Source organism: Panicum virgatum, chromosome 4N (genome assembly GCF_016808335.1).
Source record: "Panicum virgatum strain AP13 chromosome 4N, P.virgatum_v5, whole genome shotgun sequence".
Lineage (NCBI taxonomy): Eukaryota > Viridiplantae > Streptophyta > Magnoliopsida > Poales > Poaceae > Panicum > Panicum virgatum.
The window spans coordinates 45,786,030-45,801,395 of record NC_053148.1 but is presented as its reverse complement, the minus strand read 5'-3'; the positions used below and the strand labels follow the sequence as shown (position 1 = coordinate 45,801,395).

Sequence of the window (15,366 nt, the reverse complement as noted above, 5' to 3'; positions counted from 1 at the left end):
TAGCACCATATTTGATTTGATCTTTATACCAAGGACCGACAATAGGTTTTTCCGTGACCGCCCAAGCGATGGGATTAATAACCGCAAGATAACCCGCCATGCGAGCTTTCCAATAAGCATAGTTTCTCCCATCGAGCCTGGGTGGACCACCACTCCCCCCGGCCATTTTCTAGGATTTTAAGCCTAAAAAAGAGAGCCCTTGCTCTGATACCAATTGGAAGGATCGAGGCCCAAGAAGGGGGGTTGAATTGAGATTTTTTTCAAATTTCTACCTAGTCCTTAACCTAGACTAGTATTGCCCAATCTACAAATTTGAAACCTAGTCACTAGAGCACGCTAGCAAAAGGTCATTAGGTAGGTAAACACACTATCATCATCATTTTGTCTAGATGGAGGCACACTAGTAAGACCAAAACTTAAGCAAGAGATCACACTACCATGCAAGTTGTCCTAGTCAATCTACAAGCAATCAAAAGCAAGAACAACAACAAATGGATTTAATTGCTTGAAATAAAAGTAAGAGACACGATACAACCGGATTTTTTTCCGTGGTATCGAGGAGTTGACGCTCCCCCCTAATCCACGTTGGAGCACCCACACAAGGGTATATCTCCCTTGCTTCACCAAGGAGCAAGTGATCACTAAGAATGCTCCTTCTCCATCTCCGGAACGGCGAGCTTCACACCGTGTACAAACTTCTTGTCTTGGGGCTCCCACAAACTCCAAGAGCTCACCAAGAACCTCCCGATCACCAAGACCGGCTAGGTGCCGTCAAACACCAAGAGTAACAAGCTCCTAAGCCTTCACTTGACCTACACTCAGTTGGCCCTAGCTCAAACACACTTGCTACACTTGCAAAGGTTGAATTCTTCAAGGTTGAAGCACAATCAATGCACTAGATCTTCACTCATTTGCTCAAAGCACTCTCTCTTCTTCTCAAAGGTGGCCTCAGGTTTTCAATGCATCAAAGGCAGTTCAAATGAGCCAGGGGGTGCCCTTATATAGAGTTGAGAGGGTCACATAGCCGTTGGAAGTCCACTGCAGAAAAATCGTGACCATCGAAAGAACCGACGGGTGACAAATTGAAGGTGTCGGTTCAACCGGTCTCTCTGTGTCCAAATAATAGCCATTGGGGGTTCTGACATAGTATCCAGGCTTGCGTCATTACACCGGTGCATGCTCCGTAGAGGCATCGGTTCAACCGGTGCTGAAGAAGTTCTCACGTCCACTCAAACAAGCTCTCTGGAACATAGTACATCCAATGCACCGATGGTTGATTCTGAAGCATCGGTTCAACCGGTGATGAAGACAAGTTGAGGTCCACCAAACATGCTCTCTGGAACAAAGTACATCTAATGCACCGGTGCTTAACTTTTTGACTATCGGTTCAACTGATGCTCTAGAGATTGTTGATTTGATTTCTGCTTGCATCCAGATAGATAGACCGACAGGGCGTCGGACCTTCCGACAAGCATCGGATGCTCCGATGCTAGGGGCATCGGTTAAACCGGTGCTGCTGTTTTTCTTCATTTTCAACTGGATTGATTTGGAATTGATTTCAACTTCGATTGTTTCTTCTTCCAAGTGTTGTGTTGACTTCTTTTGACTATCTTGAGCTGTTTTTGAGCGAGTGTGCAAGATTTCTAAGGCCAACTCAATTTTGGTCAAGCTACTAACTCACGAACCCCTCTTAATAGTACGGTCAAGAACTAGAAACTATAAAACCTAACTAAATCATGTGTCCTTCATCTCCTTGTGACACATGAGACTAGAAAAGTCCTTAATCTTTGAAATTGAGTCCTTGGCACGCATGATTGTTTCGAATTGAGGGGTCTCATTTCATATTTCATATGAGACTAATCTAATCAATGATTTTTCCTTCAAAACACATGTTAGTCGCATACGGTTGTCATTAATCACCGAAACTTACCATTAGCATCTATCGGCCTAGATGCGCTTCAATCTCCCCCTTTTTAGTGATTGATGACAACACAAAGTAGAGATACACAAGATATGAATTTGAAGCGCGATAAACAAGCATACATTACTAGAAATAAAACACATGTAGGGACATGTCAACTCAGAGCATACACAATATCCAAAAGACTTGTCCATACACAAAATCCATGAAGATCCAAACACGCCACAAACCACCAAGCTCCCCCTATCTCTACTCCCCCTATCTATCTATCTCCCCATTTGGCAACAAAGCACCAAAAAGGAAGGCGATCTAGTCCTGAGCTGGAGAAGGCAGGGTCTTCATGCTCGGTCCGGTGGAGAACTGAGTGGCGGAGTCGTCGGCGTCGTCGTCCGTCCAGTCTTCGTCGACCGAAGAGGACTTCTGCTCGACCGGAGTCGTCGGAGCAGCAGAAGTAGCTGGAGCAGAGGTAGCAGCTAGCTCGGTGATGACCGTGGAGTCCGTCGGAGAAGCAGATGTGACGGGAGTCGTGTCTGGCTAAGTAGAGCGAGCAGCGGTCGGACGGAGCACCTTAGGCTGTGAGGGTGACTCAAACGTGAGGGACTGAGCTGAGGGGTGTTGTAGCTGATGCAGAACCTATTGCTGCCTGAGGAACTCTGCACGCTGCTCGGCAGTTCAGACACTAGGCTGTGGAGTAGGCGCCGGAGCAGGGGCAAGGCTGGCAAACACCCCGGTCTGAAGAAGAGGTGACATCGGGAAGGATGCCAAGGGTGTCTGCATAAAGCCGCCAAGCAATTTAATAATTGCCTAATAATTTTGTTAAATGCCCAATAAATCTATTAATACATCCTTAAATTGCCCAATAATTCTATTAATACATCCTTAAATTGCATAATAAATCAGATAATTGACATAACAATTACTGATAATCATTAAGAGCATGTTCACGGAGAATATTACAAGACATAATCATTCAACAAATGGAATATTAACGATGGTCCGCTTTACAATCGTCCCTTCATTGTGATTATGGCGTGCGTAGGGAGCCACCTCTTCGGCTAAAAGAATACTTGTGTCAGGCTCCACTGCGAACGGAATCATATCTTCAACCTTGTTGTATTCTTCTTGATCTGTGACATCGTTGACTCCCATAATTTTTCTTTTACTTGCTAGAACTATGTGGCGCTTTGGCTCATCTCCCGCACCTACAAAACTTGATTTATTTCTAGACTTGTCCTTTCTCGGTTTGCTAGACATGTCCTGCACATAGAAAACTTGAGTGACATCTTTAGCTAGGACGAATGGTTTGTCTCGATAGCCAAGCTCTTTAAGGTCCACCGTTGTCATTCCGTACACATCGATATCGACACCTTTTCCTGTTAGTTTAACCCATTAGCAATGAAACAAAGGGATCTTCAGCGGCCCATAGTCGACTTCCTAGATCACTTCAATATAACCAAAATATGAGTTCGTTTAGCCACTAGAGTCAGTGGCATCTATACGAACACCACTATTTTGATTGGTGCTCTTGTTATCTTGGGCTCTTGTATAAAATGTGTATCCATTAATTTCATATCCTTGGTACATCAGGATTGAATTTGCCTGACCCCTGGCCAGCCAAGCTAGCTGCTCGTGAATTTCATCGTTGGTCATGACTTCCTTCTGCAACCAGGTGGCGAATGTATCATTATGATGTTTTGTAATCCATGTCTCAGATTTCAAAGGGTACATGCTTCACACAATTTGCATGTGCTCCTCTATGTATGGAGCCATCAAGGCTGATTGTTGCAGAACTGTGAGATGTTCTTTGCTCAACGTGGCATGATCTGTGGCATTTACTGATTTTCTTCCAAGTGTGCCCTTTCCAATCAGCCGCCCCTCATGATGTGATACTGGAATCCCAATTGGGCAGAGTTCTTCCACATAGTCAACACAAAACTCAGTGACCTCCTCTGTGACGTAACCCTTCGCAATGCTTCCTTCTGGACGAGCCCGATTACGAACGTATTTCTTTAGCACTGCAAAGTATCATTCAAAAGGGAACATATTATGAAGGAAAACAGGACCGAGAATATCAATCTCTTTGACCAGGTGAACTAGAAGATGTGTCATAATATTGAAGAATGATGGAAGAAATATCATCTCAAGACTAACTAAACTTTGGACAACATCCTTTTGTAGCCTGCTTAAACTCGATGGATTGATTGCCTTCTGAGAAATTGTGTTGAGAAATGCGCATAGCTTTATGATTGTTGCCCAAACATTAGCTGGTAGAATACCTCTAAGTGCAACTAGAATTAATTGTGTCATCAACATGTGACAGTCATGGGACTTTACGTGTGCGAATTTCTTCTCTTTCAGGTTTAGTAGCCTCTTTATGTTTGAAGAGTACACTGATGGGACCTTGATACTGTTCAAACAGTCGAACATACTTTGTTTCTCTTCCTTGCTAAGAGTGCAGCACGCAGGACCTAGATAATGACGTCTTTATCCCTTTTTTCTGGATGTAGGGCGGCCCGTTATTTCATACGTTGAAGATCTTACCGCGCTTCCAGTGTATCCTTAGGTTTACCGTAGACACCAAAGAAGTCTAGAAGGTTCACACAAAGATTCTTCGTTAGGTGCATCACATCAATTGCGTGGCGGACCTCTAAGACTTCCAATAAGATAACTCCCAAAAAATACTCTTCTTCTTCCACATAGGTGCACGTCCGTCATCACTCTGCACTGATCTGCTGCCAGGTCCTTTTCCGAATACTACTTTTATATCTTTGACCATTTCAAACACCATTTCCCCACAACAGTGCCTAGGTTTGGTACGATGATCTGCCTTTCCACCGTAGTGAGCATGCCTCCTCCTTAGTGGGTGCTTGATCGGAAGAAATCGACGATGACCCATATACACGATCTTCCTACAGTGCTTGAGATACATGTCGTTGGTTTCTTCTAAATAATGGGTGCATGCCCTATAACCCTTATTGGAATGTTCGGAGAGGTTGCTTAGTGCTGGCCAGTCATTGGTGGTTATGAAAAGCAATGCACGAAGGTTAAAATGTTCCTCTGCGTGCACATCCCACATACGAACACCCTCCTCTTTCCACAATAATAGAAGATCCTCAATCAGTGGTTTCATATACATATTTATATCGTTATCGGGTTGCTTCAGGCCGGGGATAAGCACCGGCATCATAATGAATTTCCGCTTCATACACAACCAAGAAGGAAGGTTGTATATATAGAGTGTCACAGGCCAGGTACTATGGTCACTGCTCTGCTCACCGAAAGGATTCATGCCATCCGTACTTAAGCCGAACCTTATAATCCTCGCATCATTCGCAAATATTGGGAATGTTCTGTCCACCTTTCTCCACTGCGACCCATCAGCGGGGTGTCTGTTGGTGTTTACCGCCAAGCCTGATCAAGGATACCATTAGCAGTAAGGTTTATAGGTAGGGATTGACTGCTCTGGAACTCGATGGTGCAAGGAACACAAAGATTTAGATAGGTTCGGGCCGTGAGTTGCGTAATACCCTACGTCATGTGTGGTTGTTTGTATTGCCTTAGGTGTTGATTGTTTTGAGGGGGTCCCTGCCCGTCCTTATATATCCGGGGGAACAGGGTTACATGAAATGTCCTAGCCGAGTACAGTTGGAGTCCTACTATAACACATCGGGTAGTTTCCTTTGTACTGCAGCTAGTTCTACACCTATTTGGGTAGTTATAAGAGAAGTAAGGTACATCCATAAGCTATCTCTTATTCTAGAGCATTCTATGCCTATAAACAGTCCCGCTGCCTCAGGTCTGACAAGCCCCCGAGCTCTTCATAGCCGAGTCTTGCAGGCGTCGAGTACCTGGCTGGGTGTCTTCGAGTATTTCAAGTTGTCAGAATATCCTTCTGATTGCTTCTAGGTCTTCCTTCAGATACGTCAAGTAGTCCTCCAAGTACTTCCGGTTCCTCCGAGGCTGTGAGGTGCTCAAGCCCTGAAATCTTGATCATATATGGTGCGCGAAGTACTCGCGCTCCATACGGAGTAGCCCCCGAGCCTTAGGTTGAATCGCAGAATCAGGCTGAGGGTCACTTTAGTCTTTTTCCTTCATTATTTTCTAAAAAAATTGAAAAATAAATCTCTGATGCACATATCCCGCAGCCCCCGAGCCTTAAATCAAAATCCCTTAAACTACGGGTAACTCTCGAGCAAAGATTTGGAATTAAGGATATAAGACGTGGCATCAAATTTTATTCTTCAGAATATCTGCAAGTTTAATCAGATCCGATATCCAAAAAGACCCCTTTTCGGATAAAATCCCAGAAAAATGATTCGATTGGATACGCCACACTGATTGCACCCGAAATATCATCAGAAATAAAACCCGAGATGTATATCTCTTTACTGTGTGCTCACATGGGACTTCACTGTATGAAGAATCTATATTATTGCACCCGTGAGAGCTAGCACTATAGCTTCACGAGTTGTCCTCCAGCAAGGCCCCATGCGGCTATAAAAGGTGGGTGAGAGGCCTTTGCTAGAAGCACCAACAGTCTGTGGTCATGGCCTTCCTTTGGTGTTCTTGCTCTCGCCCTCCTGAAATTTGTGTAGTTTTTTCTAGCAAAAGATGCTAGAAGAGAGCTTGCGAGTGACAAGAGAAGTCTTTGCAGCCAAACCCTGCAACCCTGCTTCTCTCAGCGGATCCATACTGGACATCATGTTCTTGCATATTCTAATGAGGCAGGTTCTTGAAGGACGAGTGGCATCTAGTTATGTCATACTCTTGTGGCTCCCAGGTTGTGAGAGCCCAAGAACTGCCATCTCTGGTGGGGAGACTTAATCTTGTCACAACATATTCAGGAAGAAGGAGAAATTCCTTCGCAAGATGCCACAAGAGATCTTGCGAGGCAATTACTGTAATCTGCCTCCTTACTCTTGAAACTTTTCTCCCAGAATATGAGTATCATTATTCCCTTAGTGGGAATAACAAGTTTGTACTTTGTCACGGCCTCGGGCCGATCTAGCTGCAGCAGGCCTCGCCCAGGAGATCTAGGAGGTGTGCATGCAGGTCCGAGTCGTTGTAAAGTTTTTAGAAGTACTCGATTTGTAATATCGAGTAGTTGTACTGTGTCGAGTACTTTTCCTTTATTATGGAATATAATCCCAATAGAAGGAAGACGAGTCGAGTAGTTGTCAAGGGATGTGAGTGTTTTCTTTTTCTAGAATGTAATCTTAGAAAAAAGGAATGTCTCAAAAAATCCCGCCTTGTCCGTGATTGGTAATGGACTGTTGGCCTATTGAGTGTTTTACCATGTTGCCACCGCCATTATAAAATGAAGCGGTAACTAGGTTTTTACCCCACCGGCCGCCATTCGCTGTTACTGTTTAGATCTGTTCTTGCCATCAAGCCCCCAGATCTAGACTTCCTAGCTCTTCCTTGCTCCCCAATCCGCCTAGGGTTTAACCAGTGTATGCGCGTGAAACGCTCCGTTGATTTCCGGATGGCCCCCAGGAAGTCGAGCAAGGGAAAGGGTGCGGTTGCGGAACCAACCCACGAAGAAGGATGGATTGGAAGTAAGTGCTCTGAATCTGACCTAGAAACCTTAGTTTCTTCTGGTCTTTTGGCACACAAATCCGTCATCCAATGGTGTCCTGCCTTGGGTGAGGATCGTCCGTATGAGAATATGGGCGAAATCATTTCTTTTGTCCCTTATTTGGAACGGGGATTGGGGTTTCCTTGTTTGTTTTTCTTCTCTGGGCTCCTGCGCTACTACAGGATCTAGCTTCATCACTTGACCCCCAATTCTTTTGTTCACATTTCCATCTTCGTGCATTTGTACGAAGCTTTTCTAGGCATCGAGCCCCATTTTGAACTCTTTTGATTCCTTTTCCACCTTAAACCGCAGCCAGATTCCTACGTTTTAAATGTAGTAGGCGGTGCGGGTCTTCAACTTAGACAGAGAAAAGATAAAGTCTATATCCCTTATAGTCTTAGTAGTAAAGTAATCGACTGGAAACCCAAGTAGTTCTATGTCGAGAACTAGTGGGAGAGCTTTCCAGCGATTACTCCTGGCCCTCCTGTTCAGTGGCCTGAGTGGAACAAGAAACCAGTCGACAAGAGTCAACTTCTAGAGTTACTCGCATGAATTGCCGATCTTAGGCAAAAGAATGTGACTGGAGAAGCAGTCATGTTCGACTGGATGAAAAGAAGGATCTAGCCACTGCAGGCGCGGGAAACGCTTGGTTTCCAGTATCAGGGAATAACTGACTCATCAAGGTACTCGGAGAAAGAGATCTCAGATGAGGAAGTGTTTAGTCAAGTACAACAACTACTAAGGGGTGTAAAGAAAGTTCCCATTATTCCTGATACCTTTTTAGTTGCAAGTCCTCCAAAACACTTTCTGTAGGAGGACGTGGAGCATTTTAAGAGTAATCCTCCACCGCCAGGCATTTATTCGACCTTTTATTTCTCCATGCACTCTTATTCTGTCAACCAGATTCTAGCATGTTCATATGAAATCTTATATAAACAGTACTGATGTTTAACCTTAGTTGTGCAGATGAAGAGGCTGGTGAAGATAGGAGTGACAGGGAGCGTAGCCCCACACCTATTGCGGGTACCGAGGCCAGGCATCCGAAGGGTGTGTGGTCTATGGCGAGGAAGCGTAGCAGCTCTTCTCAAGCCACTTGCGATAGGTAAGTAACTAGTCAATTTCAATCGTGTACTTCTGTCTTCGATTTGTTGGTTTTGACTTGAATTTTTGCTTTTACAAGTCCGGTGGCTAAGGTGCCACGGACTTCAGCATCTGGGGATGATGCTGTGGTGGGACAAACCGTCCCTTCCACCACAGTGGACCCATCAAAGGGGACTGGGACTACTCTACCGGCGAGTAGTTCCAATGTAGATATTGCCGGGGATGCGGGTAAGCAGGCCGTCATTACGAGGCCTACCTGAAAATTTGGCGTCAAAATGCTTGCCTTCAAAAGGGCTCCTACGTAAGTTCCTTGAAACTTGTAATTGTAGGATTTTGTCTATATATCCAGTATTTTTCAACTACTTTGTCTTGACAGAGACGCGCTCCTAGAGGCAAAAGGGGATACTGAGGACAACTCAGCCCCCAAGTCAGTAGTGGGGAAGAACCCGAGTACTCCTGAGATGAGTGCTCGTGATGCAGAAGACATGGCAGATGCCATGCTTCTGGACTCTCCACTTCCTGATGCTGAGAGGAGCGAAGAAGGGCTCCCAAGGGGCAGTGGAAGCGACAAGCTTCCAGAGGAGAAGGATGGCGAGAAGCTTCCTAAGGGAGGCGATGCAAAGCTGCCTGAGGATACCCCTACAGGTAAACTTATGAAGCCCTGTACTGAAAAACTACTTTTTCTTTGCTCTTAATTTGATTAAGTATCGCTTTTTCCCTCTAGATTCCCAAAATCCAGGGAATACTGTGGGGACTATTGAAGATGCGCTAAAAAAGGCGATTTCTGAGGTGCGAGCGAGTACTTCCCAGGTTTCATCATGAAGTGTCGTGTCACAAGAGAAGTTGAAACTTGCGTTCAAGCTACTGGGGGTAAGTAGTCAAATACTTCGAGTAATTGCATATAGATCGAGTAGTGTATACTGATCTTTTTGTGCTTTTTTGGCAAGAGGTACTGAGGCAGGAGGGTAGCCAGGCCCAGGATGATTTAGAGCTAAATGTTCTGAAAGAACGAGTAAAGACGCTCTCATCCGAGAAGGCTGCCCTTCAGGAGAAGCTTAAGCAACTCTCCAAGGCCAAAAAAAGGTTAGTCTTTAGCATATGTAATGCAATCGACTAGTTGTTCTGCCTGGTGTTTATAAGCTTTTCTTTTAATCGAGTACACAGCTTGCACAAAATCTTTAAAAATGAGGAAAATCTGGTACTGGATCTAAAGATTCTTATGTACCGAAACGCAGATGAAATAGAAAAGCTCAAGAAGATCAAGGAGAACTCTGACCAGGAGGCGGAGACAGTTCATCAACAGCTCAAGACCTTGTCAAAATCCCGGGACTCAATGCAACAAGAGCTCGTAGAGCTGAGGCAAGTGAGGGATGCTGCTCAAGAAGTGGCAGAGATTGTGGAGATCCCGGAAGGGGATGAAGACGAGCCGCTCAGTTCGGCCATCGAATTCGCCAATAAACTCGCCGAATCCCCTACTTGGCGTGCCAGCTGTCGGTGTTTACCGCCAAGCCTGCTCAGGGATACCCTTAGTAGTAAGGTTTGTAGGTAGGGATCGACTGCTCTGGAACTCGATGGTGCAAGAAACACAAAGATTTAGACAGGTTCGGACCGCGAGTTGCATAATACCAAACGTCTTGTGTAGTCGTTTGTATTGCCTTAGGTGTTGATTGTTTTGAGGGGGTCCCTGCCCGCCCTTATATATCCGGGGAAACAGAGTTACATGGAAAGTCCTAGCCGAGTACAGTTGGAGTCCTACTACAACACAATCGGGTAATTTCCTTTGTACTGCAGCTAGTTCCACGCCTATTTGGGTAGTTACAAGAGAAGTAAGGTACATCCATAAGCTATCCCTTATTCTAGAACATTCTATGCCTATAAGAAGTCCCGCTGCACCGGGTCAGACAGTGTCTCAACATATTGTCTTGCTTACGTTCTTCTTTGTGCCATCACATCAATTTAGCATTCGTTTTGTTCATGAACAAACGTTTCAGACGTGGTATTAGAGGGAAATACCACATCACCTTGGCAGGCACCCTCTTCTTGACACGCATCCCCTCAACGTCGCCCGGATCATCTCGAGGGATCTTATACTGGCATGTGTTGCATACAGGGCATGAATCCAAACTTTCATACTCCTTTCCTCGATAGAGGATGCAGTCATTAGTACAAGCATCAAGCATGCATCTTCTGTGCTTCTAATCCTAAAGGACAAACATCCTTTTTGCCTCGTATGTTGTTTCGGGCAAGGTGTTACCCTCAGGGAGTAAGTTTTTTATAAGTTTCAGCAACTCCTCGAATCCCTTGTCAGACAAACCATTTGATGCCTCCCATTGCAACAATTCCAATGTGGTACCCAACTTTTTTTGGCCTTGTTTGCAATCTGGGTACAACAATATTCTGTAGTCCTCCAACATACGCTTCATATCTCTCGATTCCTTTTCTGTTTCACAAACTTCCTCAGCTTCACGCAGCATCTGACCAAGATCATCTTCTACAACGTATCCTTCAGTATCTTATTCAGGCTCACCCATTGCAGTGCCATCGAAAAAGGCATCATAATTGGCTGCAAAGTCAGGAATCATGTCCTCTTCTTCTTCATTATTATCCAGCATAATTCCTCTTTCTCCATGCTTGGTCCAAACATAGTAGTTCGGCATGAAACCACTATTGAACAAGTGATTGTGGATGGTTCTTGATGATGAGTAATCATTTTCATCCTTACAGAATTTGCATGGACAACGAACGAAACCGTCCTACTTGTGTTTCTCGGCCGCTTATATGAATTCATGCACGCCATCAATGAACTCCTTTGAACGTCGGTCGGCCATGTACATCCATTGCCGACTCATCTGGGTCCATAATTCATTTATATACATCATTAAAGTGTCAAAATAAATTATTCATTACAAAATATAAATTTTAAATACCATCATATTTTCATACAAAATTTGAATTCAAATATATAATTGATAATGCATATAACTATAATAAATAGATATTATTTACTTATCAAATAAATTAATAAAATATATAAATACAATAATTTGATAGTATTCACATATCAAATAAATTGATAACACATGTAACTACAATCAGGTGCTACAACTAAAATTAATTATCACATGTATAAACTAAATCAAGTGAAAACTACTTCTAAAAACCAACCAATTGCTAAGTTATGCAGAAAAATAACTAATTTTTTTTGAAAAAACAAAAATTCGCCTCCCCTCCCCTCACTCAGCTGCCATGAACAGTGAGTTCACAGCAGCTTCGAGGGGGAGAGGGGTTGGGGTAATTATAGGCGTGGGTCAAATGCACCGATTGGTGTTCAACAACCGGTGACAAACACTAGGCATCGGCACCGGGTCATGGCAAAATCCGGTGCCATTGTCCGCTCATTAGGCACCGGTTGGTGCCACCAACCGGTACCTATTCCTCCTTATTCTTTTGATACCGGTTGGTGGAACTAACCGGTGCCTATATTGGGATTTTGGTACCGGGTGATGCTCTAACCCGGTACCAAACCTCTTATCTTTGAACGCCGCTGGTCAAAGGTACCTTTGACCAGGACCTTTGGCCCGTTTTCTAGTAGTGGTGGTTTATTAGTTTGATTTCTACTGGTTTTGATCTAAAATCGATGGTCCAAATGGTTTTCTCCGGTTCACATGCATGACCGATCTTTTACATGATGACCCAGAACGGCTGATACTCTGGTTTCACTGTTGCACCGGCGGCCGGTCTGGTTTGATCCGAATAACTAAGATATACACGATACATAGCCAGCCTTGCGCTACGAATGCATATATGCACACCTTGTCCCTAAGAGTATATTTGAGAAACTCGACCGATACTAAATATCTTACTTTCGATTGGCATTTAGCCTATCACTGAAATAACACTGCGGAGCATGCGTGCTGAGTCTAGGATGACTCAAACTTGAGTCGCTCGATTTCACCCAAAAAACACCTAACTAATGCAACTAAGCTCTGTTCAACGTGCTATTACAATATGCTGATTAGCTAAAACACTTGCGATCATCCCGTCGTGATTTGGGCAGTTGTTGGTTCTTCAGGCTTGAACGATGAATGATTTTAGGGCGTGTCTTTGGTAGGGTTCCGTGAGGTGCTTCTCCATCATCGCTTCACCTGGAGCTCTACCTAACGCATCGAGTCAAAATGGCTTCTGAAGTGAAGCTGACAGTGATGGGTGAAACTGTGAAAGGATAAGGCTGTATAAAAATAAAGATGCGATGCGTATAGATATTTGACATCATTAATCACTGATGCTCGTGTGGATGAACGGGTGCCGAGTGCCGACTAGGGGCAACTCTACTCGTCGACGAGATGGCCGCGCACCAAGGCCGCTGGCCTGGCACCAGATGATGTCAGAGTGGTTGGGTATATTGGAAATTTTAGCCATCCATCCATTTTGAAACCCATTTCAACAGCGGTGGGCTCAGAATGGTGGAAAAGGTGCCGAAAGGTTTTTAAAAAGGAACAAAAACCAACTTTTGACGGTCTAATGATGTATTTTTGGTGGAATATCTGGAAGGAGCGAAATCGACGAATTTTTCAGCAAGAATCCAAGGAAGTTGTTGATGTCGCGTACCTAGTCAAAGAAGATTTTCATCTTCATCGGGCGGCCACCAGTCAAAACCGAGCTCTTGACCATCTCCCCTAGTGGTGTTCTTTGGTGGTTTGTTTTTTGGTGATTTTATAGCTTAGTGGTCATTTGCTCTTCTGCTTCTTTTGTAGTTGTCTTGAGGCCTGACTGATAAGGCTTCAGTTGTGTTGGGGTTTCAAGTTGTTTGTATCTCTTTTATCTTTTTTCTTCTAATAAAAATTATGGCAAATCCCTTGCCGTTCCCTTCAAAAACAAAATTGAAATCCGGGTATTCAAAATTTTCAAAAGGCTGAAAATTTTTGGCGCCCGGTACGCCGCTGCGCCCGGCCACCCTACACTACGCGCTGGCCCTGCTCGCCCGCTAGGCCGCCGCCTCTGCCCGCCCGCGGACAGCATACCGAGCGTCAAGTTTTTTTGCAATATCTACATTGTTGCTAAGTGCTAACATACCACAAATCCATAAGTAATCACAAATTGCAATGATATATTCTCACGAAATATGAATAAATTTTTCAATCCCGTGCTCACCTTGGTTCACTGGCTTTGGCTCATGGCGCTTGCTCAGACCTCAGACCTCAGTGCGCGTGCGCCCTCCAACTGCCCCCCTGGACGGCCCTGCGCCGGCGGCCTACGCGACACGGCGGCGGCCCTGCGCGGCCTGTGCGCTGCGCGGTGTGGGCACGCCGCGTGCGGGCGGGCGGAGCCTGCCCAGCTGCCCCCTAGCGTGGCAGGCCTGCCAGCCTGCCAGGTGTCCTGCGCGAGCCGCGAGAGCTGCGCCGGCCTGCATAAGCGAGAAGATCGAACACGTAATGCACTTTGAATGTGCCTTAGCGTCAGTGCTAAGCTAACCATTCTTCCTTCTTGCAAACCCTAGCTAATATCCCCTTCCACGGGCACGGCCACTACCACATCGCCCTTCGAGCCCCCTTCGAGCCAAAGGATCGATCGAGAATGGCGAATCTAGCGGCTTTGTTCCCCTTTGTCCTCTTCGTGCGTCGGTGGTGGTCGTCTCAGGAGACGGAGAGCGCTGGCCGGAGCATCTCAAACGACGACGGGGCCGCCGTTAATAACGTAAGATCATCATCAGCACATGCTAGTAACACTCCCCCAGCCAAAAACTCAGAGCAAGCTATTTATTACCAGTTACCACCATGGCCGCTGACGATCTGATCCGATCTCTCTTGCGTTTTGGTGCATCTGTACGTGAAGCCGCAGCAGCAGCAGCAGCAAGCCGCCGGCGAAGCGGCGGATGAACCCATGCTGCAGCTTGGAGTCGGTGAAGACGACCCTGATGACCTGGAAGCTGGCCATCTTGGGGTGCCGCCGCTGGCGCACCAATCTTCAGAGGAGAACGTAAGATTCTTCAACAACGCGTAGGCGTTCCTTTTTCTTCTCCTGTTACATTCTTGAACAACGTACGTCTTTCAATCTTTGATTTTCCGAACAGAAATATAATTAAGATGCCAGTGTTAGATTTTCTGAATGGAACTCTGCTAAGACTTTGATTTTCTGATGTAGATAGAATGATAGATACGGGATGCTTGCTCCTGCTTAGGGGCAAACACATTAGCGTAGTCAATAGCTATCAAAATTCACTAGCTTAGTTGTTACAAGAAGTAGCACGATCAGGTTTACTTGTTTTCGTTCCTTGTAACACAATATATATAATAATCTTATCTGTTAAAAGGGAATGTCCTTCATTGTACTATCCGATATAATATAACTATATAAGCCTTTTTATGTACCCATAATATCCCTAAAGTTGTCATAGCAATATATACATGGAAATCACTCGAGCTAAGTACTAGGAACAACGAGAACCATTTTAATAGCATTTCTTAGTTCGTTGAAACTTCGTAGACAAATCAGTATCATTATTACAATTTTAAATAATGAATCACAAACAAAGGCTGCCGCGCAGACCATCATATTTTGTATCTTTGTCACACAATTTATACATTATACATCATTTCGTTTGTCCTTTAATTTAGAAGGTGCAATAGGATCATATTTGTTCCTCGCATTTCTACATTATTGCATTGCATTCTCCATGAGTTTTTGAGATTATTTTTGAAATATTCACCTGTACATATCCCAGCTAACAGCCAATATACATATGCATATATAGGTGTGAGTCGCATAT

General features: G+C 44.7%; 1 long non-coding RNA gene across 5 annotated transcripts in view; it reads right to left on the bottom strand.

The window, feature by feature from the left end:
- Positions 1–15,366, bottom strand: part of LOC120671641 — a 33,153-nt gene that overhangs the window by 11,323 nt on the left and 6,464 nt on the right. For 2 of the 5 annotated variants that reach the window (XR_005673738.1, XR_005673737.1), the window contains exon 3: positions 13,752–14,628. This is a non-coding gene — a long non-coding RNA (uncharacterized LOC120671641). The remainder of the gene's footprint in view (positions 1–13,751; positions 14,629–15,366) is intronic. The other 3 variants (XR_005673739.1, XR_005673741.1, XR_005673740.1) reach the window with 3 other exon arrangements.